Consider the following 25,876-nt stretch of genomic DNA (forward strand, 5'->3'; position numbering starts at 1 on the left):
CCCTTGCAGGCCTGATCGCCCACAACTGCCCTCTCTCGCAGGCCTGGTCCCTCCCAACTGCCCTGTCTTGCTGGCTATCTTGTGATGGCCATCTTGTGATCACATGGGAGCAGGATCTTTGACCACATGGAGGCAGCTATCTTGTGTGTTGGAGTGACAGTCAATTTGCATATTATTCTTTTATTAGCTAGGATAGAGGCCTGATTCATGGGTGGGGGCCAGCTGGTTTGCCCTGAAAGGTGTCCTGGATCAGGGTGGGTGTTCTCTTGGGGCATGGGTGAGGGGCCTGTGGTGGTTTGTTAGGCCGACCATGCCCCTCTGTGACCCAAGTCAAGGCCCTGGTATCTGGGATTCATTTATCTTCTACAACTGAAACTTTGTAGCCTGGAGTAGATCCAAGCCTTCTGGTTGCTCTGTAGTGGCAGCCATTTCTGTTGGGATTTATTTATCTTCTATAATTGAAACTTTGTAGCCTTAAATGGAGGCCTGGGCCAGCCAGTGTGTGTGGAAAGCTTGGCTTCCTCCGTGACCAGAAAACCCAAGCCTACCTATCTTGGTTGGGTTAATTTACATACTTGATCCTGATTGGTTGGTGGGCGTGGCTTGTGGGTGTAGTGGAGTGGTGGTTAATTTGCACTTACTCTTTTATTAGGATGAGAACTAGCTTCATTTTAAGAGTAATAATTCTAATGGAAATTTAATGATTATGTGATACACTTGTGCATATGTTTATATTGCATAGAAAAATATTTTGAAGTAAATACACTTAGCTCTTATTTCTAATAAGTACTTATAATAAGTACATTTAGTACTTATTTCTATTAGTGAATTTCACAGTTTGAGAAGTGAAACCAAAGTCATGGAACAATTTCAGAAATATCCTGCAGTTAGTGAGTGACAGGGTTAAAAGGATACACTTTTGGGGGAATCTTTGGAATTAGTATATATAAGGCACAGACATTACAGGCCTATTTTATGGATGACAATTTAGAGTAAGAAATAATATTTGTCTAACATAAATTCACTTAAAATTTTGGAATTTATATTCAAACACTAGATTTTGTGAGTAATAAATGTAAACAGTTTATATTTGGTCAATAATTTTATAAAGTTTTGACATACTCCAAAATATATATTTTATAGCTTTACGTTTCTGAATATTTTTTGTCTTTTACATCATTTTCACACTGTTTTCAAAATGTTGAGAAAATATTGCCTTACAAGTGTAAATAATAAGATTATTTCATCATACAACCATCATCATTTAATAGCATCTTTAAAATACAACTTGTAGTTTTACAACTAAAAAAATTGGTTTCTTTCTGAATGTGAATATCCTTGCTTTTTTTTGTTTCTTTATTGATTAAGGTATTATATATGTGTCTTTATTCCCCCATAATCCCCCAACCCCCTTTCTCAAGCCCTCACCCTCCAGTTGTCTATTTCCATTGCTTAGGCTTATATGCATGCATACAATCCATTGGTTGATCTCTCCCCCATACCCTTACGCTCCCCTACCTTCCCTCTGAGGTTTGATGGTTTCTGAATACTTAAAGGACACATAAAATACTAGTTTTCAAGAACACTGTAAAATCCTCTTTATCTAAGATCATATGCCAAGAAGAGTGAACACTACATCATTTTTCAGATCAGTGAAATTTGACAACCATTCAGTCTGATTCAGTGACAATTTTCAATGATGAGATTAAATGAATACTGGAACATAGTTGACATTTAAATTTTCACCCTAAGCTTTTTGACTACTCACTGTGGATTTGTGGTTTTAATAATGTATAACAATAATCTTATTTGCTTGGTGCAATCTCACATTATACATTGAAATTACTTGGTAAAATAATTACCACTTTGTCATAGACAATTGATGAGAATGTTTAACTGAACATTATGAGATCTACCACAGTGTCAGCTAGTATTAGATCAGTGAAGTCCTGGCATATGCCCAGGATATATTGTATTTCAACACTCAATAATGGTGAGTGCATTTCATTAATTCAAAAAAGGATTGAGTTCAGGTGGTGGGCACCCAAAAGAGTATAAAGATGTACACCTGAAGCTTATATAATGTTATTATTAACCAAATTTACCCCAACAAGTGTAATTTTAAAAAACATTGAGATTCATAGAATATAATCATGGAAATCTTGGAAGTCAGGATCAGCCAATGAGTAGAAGACAGGTAACATAATGCATATAGAAGGTAGTTTAAAGCACCACAGACAATTGACACAGAAAAACCATTGTATAAAAATCCAACACATTTTGTGATAAAAACTCTCAGCAATGTGGGAATAGAAGGATCATATCTCAACATAATAAAGGCCATATATGACAAACCAATATCCTACATCAGACTCAATGGACAAAAACTAAAACCTTTTCCCCTAAAAACAGAACAAGACAGGGATATCTGCTTTCACCACTCTTCTTCAACAGAATACTGGAAGTACTAGCCAGAGAAATTAGACAAGAAGAAAAAAATATAAAACACCCAAATTGGAAAGGAAGAAGTAATATTGTCGTTGTTTTCAGACGACATGATATTGTCCATAGAAAATTATAATGACTCCACCAAAAAAACCCAAACACACACACACATACACACACACACACACACAAAAAAAAAAAAAAAAACTATTAGATTTAATAAATGAATTCAGCAATGTATCAGGATACAAAATTAACACAGAGAAATCAATGGCATTTTTATACACCAATAATGAACTTTCAGAAAGAGAAAATTTTAAAAAAATCTCATTTACCACTGCAACAAGAAAATTAAGATATCTAGGAATAAACTTAAATAAAACTTAATGAAGGAGGCAAAAAATCTGTACTCAGTAAACTACAGGACATTGAGGAAAAAAAGAGATAGATGGAGATATAAATAAGTGGAAGAATACACTGTGTTCATGGATTGGTAGAATCAACATAATTAAAATGTCCATACTACAAAAAGCAATCTATAGATTCAATGCAAATCCTATTAAAATACTAATGGCATATTTCACAGATCTGAAACAAACACTCCAAAAATTTACATGAAACAAAAATGACCCTGGATAACTGCAGCAATCTTGAGTATCAAGAACAAAGTTGGAGGGATCACAATATCACATATCAAGTTATACTACAAAACCACTGTAATCAAAATAGCATAGTGGTACTGGCACAAGAAAAGGCATATACATTAGTGGAACAGAACAGAGACCACAAAAATTGATCTAAGCCTTTATGTTCAATTAATATTTGATAAGGGAGACAAGAACATACAATTGAATCAAAACAGTCACTTCAATGAATGGTGTTGGGAAAACTAGACAGGTACATGCAAAAAAATGAAACTAGACCACCAACTTACACCATACAAAAGAATAAACTAAAAATGGTTAAAAAATTTAAATGTAAGTTATAAAACCATAAAAATCTTAGCAGAAACTATAGGCAGCAAAATTTGAGACATCTTTAATAGCAATATGTTTACCAATAAATCTCTGAGGGCAAAGGAAATTAAGGAGAAAATAAGCAAATGGGACTACATCAAAATAAAAAGTTCTGCAAAACTAAATTAACTATCAAAAAAGTGAAAAGAAAAAAAAGTGAAAAGAGACCCCACTATGTGGGAGAACATATTTGCCAATTATAAATCTGATAATGGGTTAATTTCCAAATATCGATATATAAGGGTCTCATATAACTTAACAAAAGGAAAACAGTTAATCCAATTTAAAAATGGGCAAAAAACATAAATTGACATTCTCCAAAGAGGACATACAAATAGATAAGAGACATTACATAAATGTCACTGATCACCAGAGAGACACAAATCAAAACATGATGAATCATTTCACACCTGTCAGAATGACTACCATTAACAAATGGCAAGTGCGGGCCAGCATGTGGAGGAAAGGAAACTCTAGTGCACTGCTGGTAACAATGCAGACTGGAGCAGCCATTATGGAAAACAGTATGAAGTTTCCTTAAAAAATTAATGATGGAACTGCCTTGTGACGTAGTTACCCCACTTCTAGGAATATATCCTAAGAAACCCAAAGCACACAATAAGAAAGAATGTATGTACCCCTATGTTTATAGCAGCACAATTTACAAGAGCTAAGCTCTGGAAACAGCCCTAGCACTCATCAGTATATGAGTGGATAAGAAAGCTGTGGTACATTTATACCATGGGATACTATGCAACAGCAAAAAAAGAAGAATATCTTACCCTTTGAGACAGCATAGAGAGACTTGAAGAATATCATGCTAAATGAAATAAGTCAACCAAAGAAAGACAAGTATCATAATCTTATTCATATGTGGAATCTAAGTAACAAAATAAACTGATGAATTGAATGGATCCAGAGACATGGAAGCATGGAACAGAGTGCAGAATCTCAGAGGGAATGCAAGGGAGGGAGGTAATTAACTAAATACTCTGAATGCATATGTGTATAACTCAGGGAAACAGACTATAGAATTCTGAAGGCCTAGTGGAGGAGGGGTCGTTGAGGGGATATGAGCGGCTGGAGGAGGTAAATGGGTGAAAAAGGGTACATATGTAATACTTTCAACAACAAAGAATTATTTAAATAAATATATGAATAAAATAATGAATCTTGAAAAAATAAACAAGTTTAAATGACTCAGTAAATACTTCTTTTTATTTGAGAGAAGATAGGCTTAAAAGCCATATTACTGAATTCAGAGTGCCTGGTGAAGGAGACTACTCACAAACAAGGGTGGAGAAGGGCAAAGAATGATAGAATGGCAATATGAGAGATATCTTCATATTTTCTGCAATTTGTTCTATAAACTTCAACCACTCACAAAATAAATGGAAGTTGTAGATATTATTGGAGCCCAGTCAGTCCCCCCCCCACCCCCACACACACACCCAGACATCTCATAATGGTGTATTTTGAATTAAAGTTCCTTAAGAAACTACCCATTCAAGAATAAAAACCCTGATCTCTCTGTCCCCTGAAAGCAGGATATATGATTTCCTTCCTGCTTCTGAGGGCTGGGAGACCATCTTATTGCAATAGTTAAAAGAATGCAGAGTGGGAAGCTTATATAAACAAGCCTTGTAACTTATTACTCAAGCGCAAACTTTATTTAGATTCCTCACTAATGAATACTGAAACCTGGCTTGAATGCTTTCTGATGATCACTGATTTTTGTCTGTCCTGTCAATTTTTCCCAAATTTAGTGTTGTTATTTTTATGTGTGTGGGCTTTGTTGTTTTTTTTTCTAAAAAGCATAAAAAGGTGAAAGGTGCCTAATTTGATCATTTCTTTGAGCCTCATTTTAGAATCTGAGCATCATATTATGATTCTCCCAAGTACATGTATTAAATTGTTATATCTCCTATTAATCTAGTCTTGTATCTATTTTATTATTTATTATCAGTACAGCTGTAAGAACTAAAGAATAGAGGGGCGTTCTCCCCCTCCTTGGCAATGCAATTTATCTTGGCCTGGTGTGTAGACAAGCATAAGCACTTGATAGAGACATTCATCCCGTGTCACAGAATTCTGTACTACCTTCTTTATTTGCTTTTTGAAGTCACAGCCACCTTTATTATACATAAGCTTTGCTCTCAGCAAGTATTATAATAAAGATATCGCTGCACTTAAAAGTACTTCTTACTAAGTGGTTTTCAAAATTAAATTATTGATAGCAGGGGAATCTTCATGTTCAAAAAGTCAGCACAGAGAATGCAAATCAGAACATAAATATGGTGTCAAGATTACAGAGCTAAACTGTGAATGTTATGTGAGCAGGACAGCAAGTTAGAAGTCAGGACAGAGGAAATTGAGGCACAGAGTCACATTAAGTTGCTGGTTTAGAGCCAGAGAATTTGTTGCAGAGGTGAAGGCTAAGGTAGAGAGACCCTAGGAAGGAAGAAGTCAAAATGAACTTTATCTAAGAAACTATCACAAAGTAGTCTTTCAAAAAAAAAAAAAAGCTTATAAGACCCCTTTAACAGCAAGTAGAGCTAATCTTTTCAAGTGATTTTAAAAATTGGGTTTGTGAATAGATTTGTAGAATTGGGAAATTCCTCATTACCTTCGTTCCATTATACTCAGAAGCCTTTCTGGAAGGTTTTATCTTTTACAACGTTATAAGTTGTCTTGGTTACTAATTATGATACTCTATATTCCATTGTGTTAATTTTTATTATTTATTATTTTACATAGAATATAATACAATGTCATTGATTTTTTTATAATCAACATATAGTTCAGTGTAGATTCCATTTTTGCTTTCTATATCTCTTGTGCTTCTGCTTAATATTTTATTTTTGTGTTTAAATTGCATACTAGTGTATTTAGTTTTCTCCTCTTTCTTGAATCAATTTATGAGATTAGTCTATTTTATTACTTTATTACAAATAGCTAGCTTTTAAAATTAGTGTCTCTTCTTTCTAACTCATTTATTTCTTCATTTATCTTTTATTTCCTACTTTCCTTAGAGCATTTTTTATTTTGTAACATGTATGGTTGAAAGCTTGAATTAATTTACCTTTTGTAAAAATGAAAATAAAAGCAAAGACAAAAATTGAACCTCTAGGGAAAACCTGGACCATTTCCTATGGGTTTTCTCATGGAATAGTTTTCCTCCACAAATTTGGGTTTGTAATCTTGACTTCTTATACAACATATTGTAAATTAATAAAATTTAATTTTTAAAAGTGTTATGAACTTATACTGTTAATAGAAGCCTGGTGCATAAAATTCATGCACAGCGGGAGAGTGGAGTGTCCCTTAGCCCAGCCTGCACCCTCTCCATTCTGGGATCTCTCGAGGGATGTCTGATCAGACTTAAATGGGCAGTCGGACATCCCTTTCACAATCCAGGACTGTTGGCTCCCAACTGCTCACCTGCCTGCCTTCCTGATTGCCCCTAACCACTTCTGCCTGCCAGCCTGATCACCCCCTAACCACTCCCCTGCCAGCCTGATTGATGCCTAACTGCTCCCCTGCCAGCCTGTTTGCCCCTAACTGCCCTCCCCTGCAGGCCTCATCACCCCTAACTGTCCTTCCCTGCAGGCCTAAGTCCCTCCCAACTGCCCTTCCCTGCAGCCCTGGTCACCACCAACTTCCCTCCTCTACTAGCTTGATTGCCCACAACTTCCCTCCCTTGCAGGCTGGTCCCTCCCAACTACCCTCCCCTGCTAGCCATCTTGTGGTGGCCATCCCATGTCCACATGGGAGCAGGATCTTTGACTACATGGAGTCAGCCATCTTGTGTGTTGGAGTGATGGTCAATCTCCATATTACTTTTTTATTAGATGGGATAAAAACCTGGTGCACGGATAGGGGCAGCATGGTTTGCCCTGAAGGATGTCCCAGATCAGGGTGGGGGTTCCCTTGGGGTATGGGGAGGCCTGGGCGAGGGGCCTATGGTGGCTTTCAGGCTAGCCACACCCCCTGGTGACCCAAGCGAAGGCTCTGGTATCTGGGGTTTATTTATCTTCTACAATTGAAACTTTGTAGCATGGAGTGGAGCCAAGCCTTCTGCTTGCCACTTGGCTGCAGTCATTTCTGTTGGGATTTATTGTCTTCTATAATTGAAACTTTATAGCCTTAAGCAGATGCCTGGGCCAGCCAGAGTGTGAGGAAAGCTTGGCTTCCTTCATCGCCAGGGAAACTCAAGTCTCCCTCCTGCTCTCTGTGGCCATAGCCATCTTGGTTGGGATTATTTGCATATTCTCTCCTGATTGGGTGGTGGGCGTGGCTTGTGGTTATAGCAGGATGATGGTTAATTTGCATATTACTCTTTTATTAGATAGGATAGTATCAAATCAAAGACTACACACTTTACATTTTATTTTTGTGTATTTAGTGATATTTTTGTTGCATGCTAACATATTATCCATTTTTTTGTTTATACAGATGGCAGAACAATAGATGAATGAATACAGAGACTAAGGTATCAGTCTTATACAAACTCCTGAGCAGAGCAGGCCATGATTTGAAAGTAATTGCATTTTTTATATACTTATGATCACAATTGCTGTCTGGTCGCCCCTGCACAAGGATAGAACTTTCATCAGTTTAAGATAGAAGCTTTCTTTCCTCTTGTCTCTTTAGGTTTAGCAGTGGTAAATGCTATTAACTCATGCTAATCCCTGGGTGCTTTACCATTTATTATCAGTTCTTTTAATTCTGCTCACATTTTTTAAAGATATTTCTTTCATACAGTCTCTTCAACTTTGTCTCTGTATAAGCCATCTATTCCATACCAGGACTGCTAATCGTACCCTTGGCTTCATGAGATGACTTGGGTTGGGATGGTGACTATATCTGACTATATAGGATGGTGATATTTTAATGGACTAAAGATTAAAGACTTTCCTTGCCTGAAAGTCGCCAATTAGGTCCACTCATTTATCACCATCCCCTAGGGTGATTCTTATGAATGATAAAAATAGAATTTTCTAAATGCCTATTTGAGAGCTCAGGTTTGGATTTGGTTCATTTAAATTAAAGTATAAATGACTAGAGGCCATTTTGTATTTATATATTCACTTTATACTCATTTTTTAAAATTGTCACATAAATCCTGTTTGGAATATGATCAATTTGAGTTAAATCTATAGACCTGTTTAGGAAGAAACAATACCTTTATAATATTGAGTATATCAAGTTTCTCCTGTGATTTTTTCCTACAGTGTGTTGTTTTTTGTTTTTTTGTTTTTAATTTTAAGTATTACAGAATTAGAAAACAAATCCCATAGAAAAAAATGGGCAAAAAACTTTTAACAAAAGAGGCTATTCAAAAGTTCAAGAATAATATATTTTTTTTTCAACCTCAGCAGTAATTGGAGAACTTCAAATTAAAACTGCAATGAGATAGTAATACAAACACCAAAAATAGGTGAAATTAGAAAATCTAATAATTACACTGTGAAGATATGGGTTCATTTGAACACTTACAACTAACTGGTGGAAATGTAATTCACTGAAAATAGCCTAAGTCTAAATGGCTTCACAGGGGAGTTTTACCAAATATTCAAAGAAGGACTAATACTTATACTCCTCAAACCATTTCAGAAAATCCAAGAGGAAGGAACACTTTCAAACTCTTTTTATGAGGCCTGCATTGTCGTAATCCCCAAATCAGAAAAAGGTACTACAAAGAAAGAGAATTATAGGCCAATATCCTTGATGAACATAGATCCTAAAATCCTCAACAAGCCTTGACCGGTTTGGCTCAGTGGATAGAGTATTGGCCTGCAGACTGAAGGGTCCCAGGTTAAATTCCTTTCAAGGGCATGTACCTCAGTTGCTGGCACATCCCCAGTGCGGGGTGTGCAGGAGGAAGCTGATTTATGTTTCTCTCTCATTTATGTTTCTAACTCTCTATCCCTCTCCCTTCCTCTCTGAAAAAAAAAAAATCAATAAAATATATTTTTATAAACCCTCAACAAAATACTAGCAAGTAGGATCTAGCAATATATTAAAAAGATCATAGGCCATGACCAAGTGGGATTAATTCCAGGGAAGGAAGGCTTGTAAAATATACACAACTCAATAAGCATGATACTTCACATAAACAAATTGAAAGACAGACATTACATGATCATATCAACACATGCAGAAAAAAAAATTTGACATAATCTTTGCTGAGAGTTTAATCAAAACTCTCAGCACAGTGGGAATAGAAGGAGCATATCTCAACATGATAAAGGCCATATACAATAAACCAACAGCCAACATCATACTCAAAGGGCAAACACTAATACCATTTTCCCTAAGAATGGGAATAAGACAGGGAAGTCTAATTTCACCACTCTTATTCAGCATAGTACTAGAAGTCCTAGCCACAGGGATCATACCAGAAGAACTAAAAGGCATCCAAAATGGCAAAGAATAAGAATAATTGTCATTCTTTGCATATGACATGATATTATGCATAAAAAACCCTGAAGACTCCACCAAAAATATACTAGATTTAATAAATTAATTTGGCAATGTAGCGAGATACAAAATCAACATCCAAAAATTTATGGCTTTTTATAAGCCAAGAATAAATTCTCAGAAAGAGAAACTAAATAAACAATCCTATTTACCATTACAAAAATTAAGATACTTAGGAATAAACTTAACCAAGGAGGCAAAAGACCTATACTCAGAAAACTACAGAACGTGATAAAAGAGATAGAAAAATATATAAGCAAGTGGAAGAATATACGGTGTTAATGGATTGGTAGAATTAACGTCATTAAAATGCCCATACTACCTAAGGCAATCTACAGATTCAATACAATCCCTAGTAAACTACCAATGGCATATTTCACAGACCTAAAACAAGCACTCCAAAAATTTATAGGGAATTTTTAAAAGATCCTGAATAGCTGCAGCAAATTTGAGAAAGAAAAACAAAGTTGGAAGAATCACAATACCAGATTTCAAGTTATACTACAAAGACACTTTAATCAAAACAGCATGGTACTGGCAAAAGAACAGGCATATAGATCAATGGAACAAAACAGAGACCCCAGAAATTGACACAGGCCATTATGCTCAATTAATACTTAACAAAGGAGGCAAGAACATACAATGGAATCAAAATAGTCTCTTTAATGAATGGTGTTGGGAAAATTGGACAGATAGATGCAAAAAAATGAAAATACACCATCAACTTACACCATACAAAAGAATAAACTCAAAAAGAATAAAAGACTTAAATGTAAGTTATGAAACTATAAAAATCCTAGAAGAAACCATAGGCAGCAAAATCTCAGACATCTTTCATAGCAATATGTTTACTGATATATCTCTTAAGGCAAATGAATCTAAGGATAAAATAAACAAATGGGACTACATCAAAATAAAAATCTTCTGCACAGCAAAAGAAACTATTAATAAAATGAAAAGAGTTCCCATTGTATGGGAGAACATATTTGTCAAAGTTATATCTGAAAAAGGGTTAATATCCAAAATATATAAGGAACAAGTAACAAAAGGAAGGCAGTCTAATTAAAAAATGGGCAAAGGACCTAAATTGACACTTCTCCAGAGCAGATATACAGATGGCCAAGAGGCATATGATAAAATGCTCAAAGTTAATGATCATTGGAGAGATGCAAATCAAAATGACAATGAGATACCATCTCTCGCCTGTCAAAATGGCTGTTATCAACAAATCAACAAATCAACAATCAACAAATGGTAAGTACTGGCCAGGATGTGGAGAAAAGGGAACCCTAGTATACTGCTGGTGATAATGCAGACTGGTGCAGCCATTATGGAAAACAGTATGGTGTTTCCTCAAAAAATTAAATATGGAACTGCCCTGTGACCCAGTTATCCCACTTCTAGAAATGTAACCTCAGAAACCCAAAGCGTCAATCAGAAAGAATATATACATCCCTATGTTCATAGCAGCACAATTTACAATAGCTAAGCTCTGAAAATAGCCCAAGTGTCCATCAGTAGATGAGTGGATAAAATAGCTGTGGTACATTTATAACATGGAATACTATGCAACAGTAAAAAAGTATAATCTTTTACCTTTTGAGACAGCGTGGAGGGACCTGGAAATTATCATGCTAAATGAAATAAGTCAGCCAGAGAAAGACAAGTATCACATGATCTCATTCAAATGTGGAATCTCAGTAACAAAATAACTGATGAACTAAGTGAATCCAGGGACATGGAAGCATGGAACAGAGTGCAAAATCTTAGAGGGAAGGTGGGAGAGGGTGGGTGGGTGGGCATGAGGTAATTAACTAAAGACCTTGTATGCATATGTGTAAAACCCATGGACACAGACAATAAGATAATGTAGGCCTGTGGGGGGAGAGGTGAGGCTGAATGGGGTCAATGGGGTAAAAAGAGGACATATATAATACTTTCAACATTAAAGAATTATTAAAAAATAATAATGGTGTTATGTAAATTAGATTCCAAATCAAAAAACAGAACAAGAATCCTAACCCATTATTCACACCAAATTCAATAATCAATTCCAGGTGAAATACAAATCCAAATTTATATGGTGAAACAATAAAGCTTATATAGATAACAATCCTATCAAATAAAGAGGGAATGTGCTAATTGACTCTCAGAGCCCACAGCCACAAGATGGCGGTACCCAGTCCCCTAAGCCCTGCTGAGGTGCCTGCCTCCAGAGTTTCCTAGTCCACTCAGCCCCTCAGCTGCCAAGAGCTGGCCTGAGGTGCAGGCAAGCCTTGGATGGTGGCTGCCCAACTGCCAGGGTTGCCAGACTCTCAGGTAATCAAGGCTGGCCAAGGCTTGCACTGCTGGCAGTAGAAGCAGCAGAGATGTGATGGGGCATCACTTTCCCCTGATCGCTGGGTAGCTTCCTGCCCCTGGGGGCTCCTGGGCTGTGAGAGGGGACAGACCCCCTTGGTGAATTTTCATGCACCAGGCCTCTAGTAAAATATAATATCATAATGATTTGGGGCAGACAAATGTTTCTTAAACAGGATACAACAAATGTCATGTTAAACCAAAAAAATCAGGAAAAGGTTAGGAACCATATTATTTCACTCATGAGTATAATACAAAACTGAAACTAACAGTTGAACAAACAAGAACTAAAATTCATAGGCACAAACAACAATATGGCGGCTACCAGAGAGAAGGGAATTGTTGGGTGATAAAGGTCAAATATTTGGTGACAGAAGATTATTTGACTTTGGGTGGTAGGCACTCAATGCAATACACAGATCCTGTATCATAGATATGTACACTTGAAACCTATATAATCCTATTAACCAATGACACCCAATAAATTTAATACAATTTTTTAAATGAACTACATCAAAATGAAGAACTTCTCATTATCAAAAGACACATCTGAGTGAGTAAATATATAATCCACAGAGATAACAATACATGAAACAAGTTACTCATCTCCTGAATACAGAAATAACTTATAATTTTGATGAAGTTCAAGTTAACTTTTCTCTTTTTAAATTATAGCATTGGTTTTACATCTAAGAAATAAATATTTGGTATCCCAAAGTCACAGAGATTTTCTTTTGTGGTTTCTCTGTTTTGTTGCCAGGATTTCTTTTGTTCTTATATTGAAAACTGTGAAATTAATAATTATAATATATATAGATAATCTACAAACTCATAATCAATAATCACTATGTGAAAAAACAAGATGCTTATTAAACAATTTATGTCTATATTAATTCCCTATTTTTAGGAGATCTAACAGCCTATTTTTTAATGTGACTTTTTTAGTGAGATCACTATCAAGTAGAGTTAATCTAATACTGTAATTATTTGATTTTTTTGTTGTTTCCTTTGAGTATATATTTTGTAAATAAATATGGGGAATTGATCTACAAAGATCTTTGTATATAAATTCCCAATATCTTTAAACACATTTATTAATTTACATGAAATTGGCTTTTCAAATGGTTCTGTTGCACTAGTAATGAGCCAAACATTCTATAAACTATTCTATTCTGTCTGCAGAAAATTTAAAAATATATAGTTAATCACTTTAAAAGACAATTAAAATAATATTTCTATAATTTTCATAGGCTAAATATGACAATTCTAAATTCAGAAAATCAACTAAATGCTGCACAGCTGTCACTTCCATTTCCCATATGTTGTTCTCTCTGTGCCATATAAACTGAACAACATTTGGGTATGTATACATCATTAAAAATCTATCACTGATTATGGTTATTTTAAGAATATGTGATCAATTTATTTGGATTTATTCTTGAAAGAGAGCTATAATGTAATTAGGAAGTTACTAAAACTGCCTTATAAATGGTTCGTTAGAAAAATCATAGAAAGTTAGTAAGAAAGGAGACTGCTTCTGCCCTAGCCAGTTTGGTTCAAGTCCGGTCAAGAGCACATATGTTGGTTGCAGGTTCCTTGGCCCTGGTCAGGGTGCATGCAGGAGGCAACCAATTAATTTGTCTCTCTCACCTCAATGTGTCTCCCAGTCTCTCCCTCTCCCTTCCACTCTCTCTAAAAATCAATGGGAAAATATCCTCAGGTGAGGATTAGCAAAACAAAACAAACAAATATACCAAAAAGGATACTGTTTACAATGCCATGATAGAAGGGAGGAATCTCAACTTCACTCTGTAGAAACTCCTAAATTTCCACACTTATTTGTTAACTTCTTACAGTAACACACATATATCTAAACTAGATCAAACAGAATTTTTTTTTTAAAAAGTTGCAGTTCTTACCATGAGTTGAAATAGTGACTTTTCTGTGTAATGTTCATACTTGATTGTGGTGTTAATAATATTGGTTGAATTCAAACAAACTTTATCATCATCATGTTTGAAATCACTTTATACTTCTAAAAATAATATTCAGCTTAGTAAAAGCCCATCAGTTGCACAGAACACTACTAAGAGGAACTAAGTTCACCACAGGACTTACTTTGTCCACCAAACATAACCGCATTCTTTAAAATTAGAAAATAACATTTAGTTGCCTTCCCCTGCCCACTGTGGCTGATGCGTTCACTTCCTGAATTACATTAGCCACAAGAAGAAGCACATGAACTACAACACGTGATCTTACTAATAACTGATTTGATTTATAAGTTAACTTGAAATGCTTTCTCTGAATTTGGGGGCCAAGCCCTCAGTCTAATTTTCAGCCTGCTGTCTCATGGTGTCCAGACTCTATTCAGATCTCCACTTACATTATTTTTCTGCAAGAACCGCAGTGCTTTGTTGACATTGTTCAGGGCATGAACTCTTGTGGATCCTTTTTCTTTTGGCTGAAAACAAAATGAAACCATGTTACTGCCCAGAAGAGAAATCACAATCTACTAGAAATTTAACAATTTATACATCTCATGACTAACTGAATATTTTGAATGAATACAGGCTGCGAGGGATTAATATAATGAATCTCAGTGCTTTGGGCTAATTATACTTGTCATAGGATTTTCTTAGCATGAACTGATCATTCCTCAAGAAAAATTATAGCATTTTTTTCCTCTTCAGAAAAGATATATATTACTTACAATCTCTCCATCATTCTATAGCCCATTTTGGGGTTACTGTATGACCACCGATAGAAACATCAGCATGCATAAGGACATTTGCTAGTAAAAATAGATAAGTGAGTTAATTTCTACACTTTGTAAGAAAGTTCAAAAGAGGTGTATGCCTAGCAAAATTATATAATGTGACATAAAGTTAAAGAAAACTATTTCTGTGACTATAATTTTAATTATGTTAATCACTAAAGCTCAAACCTCTATCACCTTTAGTTTTCTAACCCTCACTCTCAATCCCAAAAGTCATATCTTATCTGGTAAGTTTTAAACTAACATTTGCATAGTTCATCACAATATATGGATGAATTTATTTATTCAGTTGTGGAGCTCTTGAAATTTTACTGTTATGATACCTGCCATATTTATTCCTAAAATGAGCTCTACCCACTTAATAAACATTTAAGTGCACAATAAAGTATTTTTGGCTATAGGCACAATGTTCTACAGCGGTCCTCTAGAACTTACTCATCTTGCATGACTGAAACTTTATACCTGTTAAACAACAACTGCCCGTTTTCTATATCGCATGTTAAATGTTATCACAATAAAAAATAAATTAAATTTAAAATGTGATTATGTTTAAAAGCCTTTATAAAAATGCATTCAAGTCTGGCCAGTGGGCTCAGTGGTTGAGTGTCAACACATGAACCAAGAGGTCACCAGTTCGATTCCCCATCAGGGTACATGCCTGGGTTGTGGGCTAAATCCCCAGTAAGGGACGTGCAGGAGGCAGGCAATTGATGATGTTTTTTCCTCTCATCAATGTTTCTGTCTCTATATAGCTTCCTTCCTCTCTATATAAAAATCAATAATAACATGCATTCACTAACAAAGATACCAAACATTGAAAGTTAATAGCTATTAATTGACATAAATTATGTTACTGAAAATTTTCACTTTCTTTTTCTCCATTTTATAGACTATGCCAACATGAAAATAATATTATGAGATCGTTTTATTCAGAATAGTTCCTGTATTGCCAGTTAATTCAGTAATTGGTAAATTAGTGAATTTTCCTAAATCTCATAAAATTATGTGGAGTTTGTTTGTGATATGAAATTCTCCTAAGGCTAATGTGAACTTTCTTATAAATAAGTTACATACCAGTTTTTGATTTGTGAGGCCTTCTAGAAGGTCCAGGAGGCGACTCCCATCCTGCAGGTCACTGAAGAGGTTTTCTATGTGCTGCTTCCCAAACTGAAATACAAAATATGCCCAATTAAGCAAAACATGCTTCCAGTGATCCATTTCAATGATTATGTCTCTTAAACGTGTAAGCTATGTTTTAAAACATTCAATATATCTAATTCTTAATCTGTCAATGTTGAGAAAAGAGAACCTCCAAGTAAAAAACAAAAAGCAATATAACATCATTATACTAAATTTACTTTAAAATCTAGATATATAAAAGCCTAAGTGGCCTGCAGACCAGCTGGTAGCTGTGATGTGCACTGACCACCAGGGGAAGATGCTCAACACAGAAGCAAAAAACACTGGCATGGAAATGTGAAACAGACTGATGCATCTCAGAGGGAAGGGGCGCAAGGGGAGGGTGGGAAGAGATTAACCAAAGATCTTATATGCATACTAAAGGCCTGGTGCCAGTGGGGTCCTTTGGTTTAGTTTGCAGGGACCAAACCAAAACTGGCTCTCTGACATCCCCCAAGGGGTCCCAGATTGCAAGAGAGCACAGGCCAGACCTAGGGACCTTAGTGGTGCACGAATCTGTGTACCAGGCCTTAGAGTTCTATAGCTTAAATGATCTAATTAACTCCACTTTTTCAATAGTGATTCTATTAAGAAGAGAAAATATTTTAAAGATACAGGCAGGTGGGCTTTAGGGAGGGGGGTTGGAGGAAATGTGCAAAGAAATAAAAACCATATAGAATGTCCTGTATAGATGCATAACATTTAACTATTTACTTGGAAATATAATACTTAATTCTAGAGGGTTTACCATCCTTCACCCATAAAACAAGCTTTCTCTGTATATACATTTTATGTACTACCTCAGAATGACCCATTCTCATATTAGCTAAAATTAAAAAAAAAATATATTGAAATTGAGTTGAAATAGGCCAGTGAAACTTTTTTAAAATCTATTTTTCCAGTTGTTTTACTTGGGAATTATACTGAGGAAAAGTTATAGACTCTAATAATATCTAACATTTTGGAGTAACTACTCATGAGAAACACTCCACTAAATGATTAGATCTTATCATCTTTGTGACATTTTTATGAGGTTAACATTAATATACTCATCTCACAGATGAGACAAAGAGGTTAAACATGTGGCCCTTTGTCATAAAACCAGAAGGTGGTAAAGCCAAAATTTTGGCCCAGATCTGTCTCTAACTCCTGGGTCTTTGTTCTTTCTATTTTATCTTGCTGCTTCCTTTGCCTTTTGTCCTTCGATTTGATTATCTTTCTAATATTTTATTTCTTCTGCCATGACTCCAAATATTTTCTTTTTCTGGTTTAAAGCCTATAAACCCTTTACATGAAATCATTCACCCAAGTTATCTAGAAATCCCTAATTTATTGATGACAGATATTTATCGAGCACCAATAAACACAAGCTACATGCTGGAGCACATGTTAGTAAATCAGACTGACATGACCCCAACCCTTGTGGACTTTGAGTCCAGCAGGGAAAACAAATAATCCTAAAAGGTAGTACCACACAGAAGCAGTAAAAGGGACCCAGGAGCACATAACTATGGAAACTCCCATAGTCTGGGGGATCAGGAAGTACATTCCACAAATGTCAGGTGATGGGTCTAACATTTGCCTTTGGGTGATTGGGCTCTTCTTATCCACTCCTTCAATCACACACAGACATTGAATTTCACATAGCTCAAGAAAATCAAGAAAAATCCTGTTTTCCAAGCCAAAACTCCTAAGATTGAAGACATAGTATTCAGGTTGTCCCTATAGTCAGGTAGCCACGTCAATAACAACTTGGGCCAATGCCTCCATGTTTCGCTTAATGAGAATACTGACCCCTGAAAAAGTCCACCAGCCCCTCTATGTCCATCTTTCAGAGTTGAGCTACGTATGGGCTTTGACAAAGATAACTACAAGTATCTTTTGAAAATCTACTCAAATAGTCCTGCCTAAAACTCCACAGAAAAAAAGAAAATACTAACATGCTTGACACCTTAACCACATATAATGTATAAGTAAATCTTAAAACAATAGTGCCATTTTCATGAAACTTTAATGAAAGTTTTTTACTAATAAGTAATGAAAATGAACATATGCTTTATAATAATTTTGTCAAAAACCTCATATATACCCTTGAAAAACTTGGCATTTGGGGAGTAATATTAAGGTTTTATTTTCAGTTTGTTTGAAGTTCTACAATTCCTTGAAAATGTTGTTTTGTTTTGTTTGCTTGTTTGTTTTATTTTTAGGAGCAAAACTTTACAGATGCATTTGAGCAGTGTAGGGCTTATAAACTTATCAATAGAAAGAGTATTGCACACTGAAATGTGTAAAGTTTTGAAGAAAATAAAGTTTAGGTAGCTGACAGAGATACTTATTCTTATGAAAAATATATGGATGGATAGATGGATGGATGGATGGATGGATGGGCAGGTAGATAGATGATAGATAGATAGATAGATAGATAGATAGATAGATAGATAGATAAAGCCTGACAAACCAGAAAATGGTCATTCAAGAAGAAAAGCAGAAATAAGGAAGGAGATAAATCTTGGGGTACAAAATAAAGCATGATCCTCTAGCATCCAAGACATGAGGGCTATACCAGTGGTCAGCAAACTCATTAGTCAACAGAGCCAAATATCAACAGTATGACGACTGAAATTTCTTTTGAGAGCCAAATTTTTTTAAAAACTTAAACTTCTTCTAACACCACTTCTTCAAAATAGACTTGCACAGGCCATGGTATTTTGTGGAAGAGCATACTCAAGGGTCCAGAGAGCCGCATATGGCTTGCGAGCCATGGTTTGCTGGGCTACACAGCTTATGATTTTGGCCAAGGAATCTAGACAAAGGTCAACAAGACAAACATGATCTTGCTTTGAGCATTTTATAATTCTCCATTTGAAACTGCAACCAAAGAAAATGGAAAGGGAGTCAAGGATTTTAGGCCAGTCAGAGGCCTCTAGGCACAACTAGTTGGGACACCTAAAAAGCAGTGAGGTGACAGAGAAAAAGAAAGTTCCTGGTATTGTAGGTAACTTTCAAAACTCACAAAATCAATGATATATATATTTTATATTTCACAACTGAAATCAAATTTCTATTTTTTATATCCACCACAGTCTCTCGGAGTGCTTCTCAGAATGTTACACCCTAGCATCCTTCCAGCAGATGAGACTGAATGAATTCACCCTGGAATCTGGCAGTATAAATTATACAGTGACTACAGGTTCAAAATGTCTATGAAAACATATGTTTCATGTTAAGCTTTCCTGGAAATTGTGCCTTCTCTTACTGCATATTTGTTTTAACTTTAAAGCCATTTCAAGCACTTTGGGTGACAATTTCCCTCCTGTGGTATAATTGAAATTAAAGTGAAGTTCAATGATTTGTACAAAATTTAGCTTGTAAATTCATGGGCTTACAGGTGCTTGGTCTTATTCTTCTTGTAGAATGCATATCCTAGAAAAAGCAAACATCTCATTTCTCATGGATGCATTTCATTTCTTTTTCTGGATTCAACTCCTCATTCAAAAGCATTGCAGATGTGATGTGGCAAAAGGGGCAGACATTTCAGAGGCAGAAATAGCTGACTTTTGAACTCAAGTTTCCTATTCATTGGCTGCACTGTCTTAGGCAAGTGACTTAGCCTTTCTGAGGAACAATTTACTCTTAGGTAAAATGGGGATTGAAATAATACTACTTCAGAGCACTCCTCTGAGGTTTAAATCAAACAGTGTAGGTTTGTTACACAGACTTGGCAAAAAGTAGGCACACAATAAATATAGCATGTTTTTTATGTTTTATTCTTCTATGATCCCTTGCCTTCTCTTCTTTTGGCCAGAATCGAGCTGTAAATACAGTTATGGTGCATTGTTGAACCTGCTGGAAAGTGCAGAAGTCATATACAATGTGTTCTGTTTTCTCCTAGTTTGCTACCCTTGTAAAAGTGAAAGTCAAGGAGGAAAGATGTCGCCCTAATTCAATTACTAATACTGAAAATGTGGGTGGCACAGGAGAACACTCAGAAGCTTCAAGTGCTTTTTTTCTTTTTTCATGTTCTTTTGATTATTTTTAATTAAATCTTCTTTTGTTTTCTTCCCTTTTCATCTACAACTTTTTGTTGCAAGTGACATTTTATGTCATGAAAACAATATTTCCTTAAAATTCCACATCTTTAATGGCTTTCTTTTCAATTGTATAAAAATTACTTTGCAAAACATACAGAACATTAAACCCTCTTTGGGCCATGTAACTTCTGGCTCTCTTGTCTTCAATCCTTTCCATGGCAAACATTTTCTTTAAAAAGTGAACTTTTGATAATACTCAGCAGTTTTTTGCATCCACTTACATATTGTTTTCTTCCTTGCTAACCCAAATAACAAGATAAAAGGACCATAAAATGAGACAATAATCCTTCCAGATCACTGTCAGTATGATATAAAGAAATATGGAATTTCTTTATATCTTTATAGAGACAATGTTATAAAAAAAAACAATTCAAATTGCTTGGTAAGTGGCATAAACAAAGTGAAAAAATTGAGGAAGAGACAGAAATGCATTTGTGAAAATATTTAAATAGCTTCTGATTGTTAGAGTTATATCAATCTTTTAACCTGAAAACATGGAGATCAATATAGTGTTCCAATAGGAAGAAGGTAAAGAGCCCGGGGATAATTTATCATAGACTTCCGGTTACAGAAAGGTAAGGCTCTGGACATCTCAGCTATTCAGAAAGTCAAGATAGTCCTCTGTATTTGCAAATATTTAGATATAGGAAACACCAAAAAGGAGTGCAAAATTGATTCAAAACTTATTGGTGAATACTGTTGATCAGGTCCCCTAAAAATAATGCAACCTATTATAACATAAATAGGCAATTTTTAGATAATTTATTTAAGCATGGGTTGTAAAAAGTATTCCATAAGAGAATTTTATTGAGATATACTATACGTAAAGGAAAGTAAATGTATCTTAAGTTTTAGCTCAATGAATTTTCACAAACTGAACACATTCATATTATCCATACCAAAAAGAGAAACACAATATGACTAGCAACCTATGAGCTTCCTCATACCCTCTTGTGTGCACTTCCCTTCAAGGGTGGCTATACTGATTTTTATTACTATAGATTAGTTTTGCCTTGAACGGAATCTCTAAAAAAATGGAAGAACAATGGTGGTTAAGTATTCCATTTTAGGCAACTGATGATGGGAAAACATCAGGTTTATACAGAGAGAATCTGGGTGGAAACATTGCATTGATGAAATACATTTTACAAAACCAAGGGAAGTGGTATAATACAGTAAATACGAATATTGTCTTTTGTGCCCAGATGAATTGGTTCAAATCCCAGCTCTGCCATATTTCAGCTGTGTGATAATGAGCAAGTAACTTAACCGCTCTGTACCTTATCTTTTTCATTTATAAAATGAATATCTGCTATTATCTAACTTGTGGTAATGTTGAGGAGATTTAAGTACATTTAGAATATCACTATGTGTAAGATGTGCTCAGTGAGTGTTAGCTATCATGAAACTATTCCAAATTTTTAACTCAAATAATCCACATTTTCCACAGTTTGCCTTGTAACTTTCACCCCAGAATAACAGAGGAATCAATGTCAAAGTACTAACATTGGGATTAAATGCATTAATAAATATAAGGTGTCCCACATGAGACTGGGCATAAAAAATGCTCCATAAACCCTAATTATATTCTCTCCTTCCTATTAAATGTCATCACCTGGAGGTGGAGAGAACTCTCTCCTTTGAGTGCCCCAGGGTCCTAAAGGACTTGGGTAACTTGAAGAGAGTTTAATAAGGGACGATTTACAAATATGAGGGCAGACTATAAAGAAATCACCAGAACTGGTAATAGAGAAGTGCTATTATCACTCCTAGACTGAGAGAAATGAAGAGAAAGAGAATGGTTACTGGTCCCTGAACAAAGAAAGAGCACAGAGGGTCAACAGACAGGAGTTTTTATATTTGGGGGATGAATACAGTGAATAAATACTCTGGTCTTTCTTTCATCCCTCCCTCAGATGTCATGTAAATGCTCTCATTAGCCAAATCCAACTGGAAGCCCAAGGGCCAGGAAGTCGTTTGATATCATCCACAGAGAGGGAGGGAGTTGACCCAGAGGGATAAACCAAAAACATTCAACACCTTAGAACATTCAACAAATTCCCTGTGATCCAAGGAATCAAAGTCAGATATGCCCTTGTCAGGAAATAAAGGCCCAAGTATTCCTTCTCAAGCCTCCTATATTATTTCTGTATCTAGTAATGTCATTTCAAAGAACCAAATGCATCGTTGGAACACTTTCTCTTCTGTAATAGGATATCAAAGTAATATTATGCTTTGTAGGCTTTAACAGATTAAATTAACATATATTATTCTTTATTCCTTAGCATCAAATAATTTTAGAGACATTTATATATCAGGAACACAACTAAAATCTGGGCTACAGAGGATAATCAAGAAAAATCCAAGTTATCCCCTGGGGCTAGGAAGTGCTCAAGAGCTAAATTAGGTAATATAATAGTTTTACAGTCTCTCCAGATTAAAATGTTATTTGTCACTAACTCTTTATAAAACATAATCACTAGGACCTAATGTGTGAGTTATACTATTAAGTACATGAGAAAAGATTCAACCAGATTGCACATTAGAAATTTAAACAGGAGCCACAACAATAGTTAATGGAAATTAAGTAATTATCTGTAAATGGGCTATTATAAACTTGAAAGTAAAGTGTGCTTAACCAAAACTCAGCACAGTTTCTTGTCTGATCGGGTCTATCTTTAAGGTGTTTTGTAATAAAACTGACTTTTTTTTTTATTGTTGACATTATTTCGATGTCCCTCATCCCCCTTTTGTCCCCTTCCATCCAGCTTCCCTCTCCCTCTCCTTCCTTCATCACATTGTTGGCTATGCCCAAGGGCTATGCATATATGCATATATGTTCTTTAGCTAATTTTTTCCAGTCCCCACCTCTCCCCCTCTGAGATCTGTCAGTCTGTTCCATGCATCCATGCCTCTGGTACTATAGTCCTGAGTTTTCTCCTCTGTAAACTAGATACATCAGTACAAATTCAGTTAAAAGGTATTCTGAAACAAATACAAGTAAAATTATGTGAACTTTCTATTTTGTATTTCTAGATATAACCTTAATATAATTCACAAATAGTTATGTTAAAATATGTGTGAACTTCCCAATCATAATTTTAACTAATTCTTATACTACTTTTAATTACCCCCAATAAATTTAAAATTCTGAAAATTAAATTCATTTTTTCTATTTAATCACATAGGTATATGATTTAAGGTTTAGATAGATAGAGACAAAAATGGATGTTGAGTAGGTATATTTTATCTCTGATAGTCACTTTGTGACAGAATAAGCAAAGTATATAGTTTGTAAGACAAAGCACTTGGTTTCAAAGCATCTAAATAACACTCTGATTCTTCAGAAAACACACACACACACACACACACACACAAACACACACACGAGAAATGTCAAGGATTAGTACTTAGCTCCAGGCAAAATACCAAGGGAGAAAGGACTATTCAGGCTTGCTCAGATCCAGTAGGAGACCTTATGGCCAATTATTAAATGTAAATTTTATTTATAAAATTAACATTGTGATAATTTCTCAATTATGCTGCAGCACAATTGAGTGTGGACAATTATGTGACAATATATAGCCTCTTCCTAATCCTTCCCTATTTATACCCAGTAGGAAGGCAGCCTTGGACTCCTCATTGCCTTCTTCCTTGGCTATGAGGAGGGTCTGCTTATTGGCAATGCCAAATCAAGGGAACAAGAAAGGGCAAGTCACACAGGAAAAAATATTTAAATAAGAGCTTCTGTCCCCACTATACCTCTTTTTCCTCTTAATATTTTGAATCATATGAAACTTTAAATTCTATAGTCAAATATGGTTGAATATTGGTAATTTCCTATGAAACTTGATATATTTTAGAAGGCATGACTAATTGAGTATTTACTTTATATCAGCCTCAAATTCTGTGTACTGCACATGGGTTATTTTAATTAATCCTCACCACAATGAATTAAAACCATTCCCATTTTACTGGTGATAAAACTGAGGCACAGAGAAGATAAGCAACTTGACTGAGTTCACGCAGCAAGTGGTAGATATGAATCCAAACTTAGGTAGTCTATTTCCAGATTTCTTAATTATTCTATACTTTGTAACTGCAGTTTGAACTGGGCTTCTTTGGCCATAATGTCATTCACAGTCAATCTTAAATAAGTTTTATTTCTGCAGTTTCAAAATCTCTTTCAATAAAATAAGGATCATTTAAGTTATTCTTTTTCTTTCCCCTGAGGTCTCTGAAAGTCAGATACAGTTATATAGCCTACAAACAAAATTGCTTCTAAATTTTTTTGTTAATCCTCACCCGGTGATATTTTTTCCATTGATTTTTAGATAGAATGGAATGGGGGAGGGAATGAGAAAGAGAAAAAAAAAACACATTGATGTGAGACACACACCAATTGGTTGCCTCCTCACAAGCACCTACTGACCAGGGCCAGGGATCAAACCTGCAACCAGGTATGTGCCCTTGACTGGGGATGGAAACTGCAACCCTCTGGTTGAACTGGCCAGCACAAAATTGCTTCTAATTTTAAATTGAATTAGTAATTGAAGGATAACAGCACAGTGATCATTCTACATACATACATTAGGAAAATTCTTCCTTGTCCTAAATGTGTATTTTTATGTCACTCTTTTTGGAGAGTCTAGTAACTCTTTCAGGAGTCCAGTATGCCAGGCAGTGAATTCCTCAATAAATTTAGTAAAGACTGCTCTAGAGACCAAAACATATTTTTTAAATGCAGAAGTCACTCTAAGGTATATGGAAAATCTGACTTTTTAATGTTAATTAAATTAAAATACAAAAAGCAATCCCTCATACAAAAACCTTGAAGGCTATAACTAAAAATATAACAAATATAACCCTTAAAGCTGAGGAAGATTAAGTGATATAGTAGTAAATATAAGGAAAAGTTTTACTCATGCATTTAGTGCAGTATTTCTTCAGAGATCCACTCAAACATGCCAGTTACATATTGGAAAGTCTGTTAAGTGAGATTCACATTAAAGAATATAGCATCTGGGGCCAAAGAGGCCTGATTTAATCACAGGTGTAATTTTTCCCAACTGTGTGAACTTGGATAAATTATTTATTAATTTGCTTATTTCCATCATAGTAAAAAAGGAGGTTAATTAAATTATTCAACTAAATTTAATAGACTTTATTCCAGTGCTTTATATTGTGCCAGGCAAGCTCTGGGAATATTTGAAAAGATAAATTATTAAAAAACAAAAGATATTGCCATTGTTTTCACAGCTTTAGTCACAGAATAGGAAAGAGCTATGCATTTAAGCCAATATAATTATACCACTGTGTTATAATCCTGTTAATAGTTATGGGTAAGTATGTTGCCAGCACAAATGAGAGCGATGTCATTTTCACTTGAGAGACAAACAGAAGCAGAAATCCTTGAACTGAATTTACAAGGTTAAATAGGAAATCAATAGCTAGATGTGGAAAGAGGAAGAGAATGCCAAGCAGAGAGACACTTCAGATGCTGAGGATCAGATAAATTAATTTGC

The 25,876-nt window shown here is 35.2% G+C and overlaps 1 protein-coding gene across 2 annotated transcripts in view; it reads right to left on the reverse strand.

The window, feature by feature from the left end:
* The window catches only part of DMD (dystrophin), a 1,962,662-nt gene that overhangs the window by 1,749,522 nt on the left and 187,264 nt on the right, over positions 1 to 25,876 (reverse strand). For both annotated transcript variants that reach the window (XM_045582357.1, XM_045582356.1), the window contains exons 2-3: positions 16,156 to 16,248; positions 14,689 to 14,766 (exon numbers count right to left, since the gene is read on the reverse strand). The gene's annotated coding sequence lies outside the window, so the exon portion shown is untranslated. The remainder of the gene's footprint in view (positions 1 to 14,688; positions 14,767 to 16,155; positions 16,249 to 25,876) is intronic.

Source organism: Pipistrellus kuhlii, unplaced genomic scaffold (genome assembly GCF_014108245.1).
Source record: "Pipistrellus kuhlii isolate mPipKuh1 unplaced genomic scaffold, mPipKuh1.p scaffold_m20_p_16, whole genome shotgun sequence".
Classification (NCBI taxonomy): Eukaryota; Metazoa; Chordata; class Mammalia; order Chiroptera; family Vespertilionidae; genus Pipistrellus; species Pipistrellus kuhlii.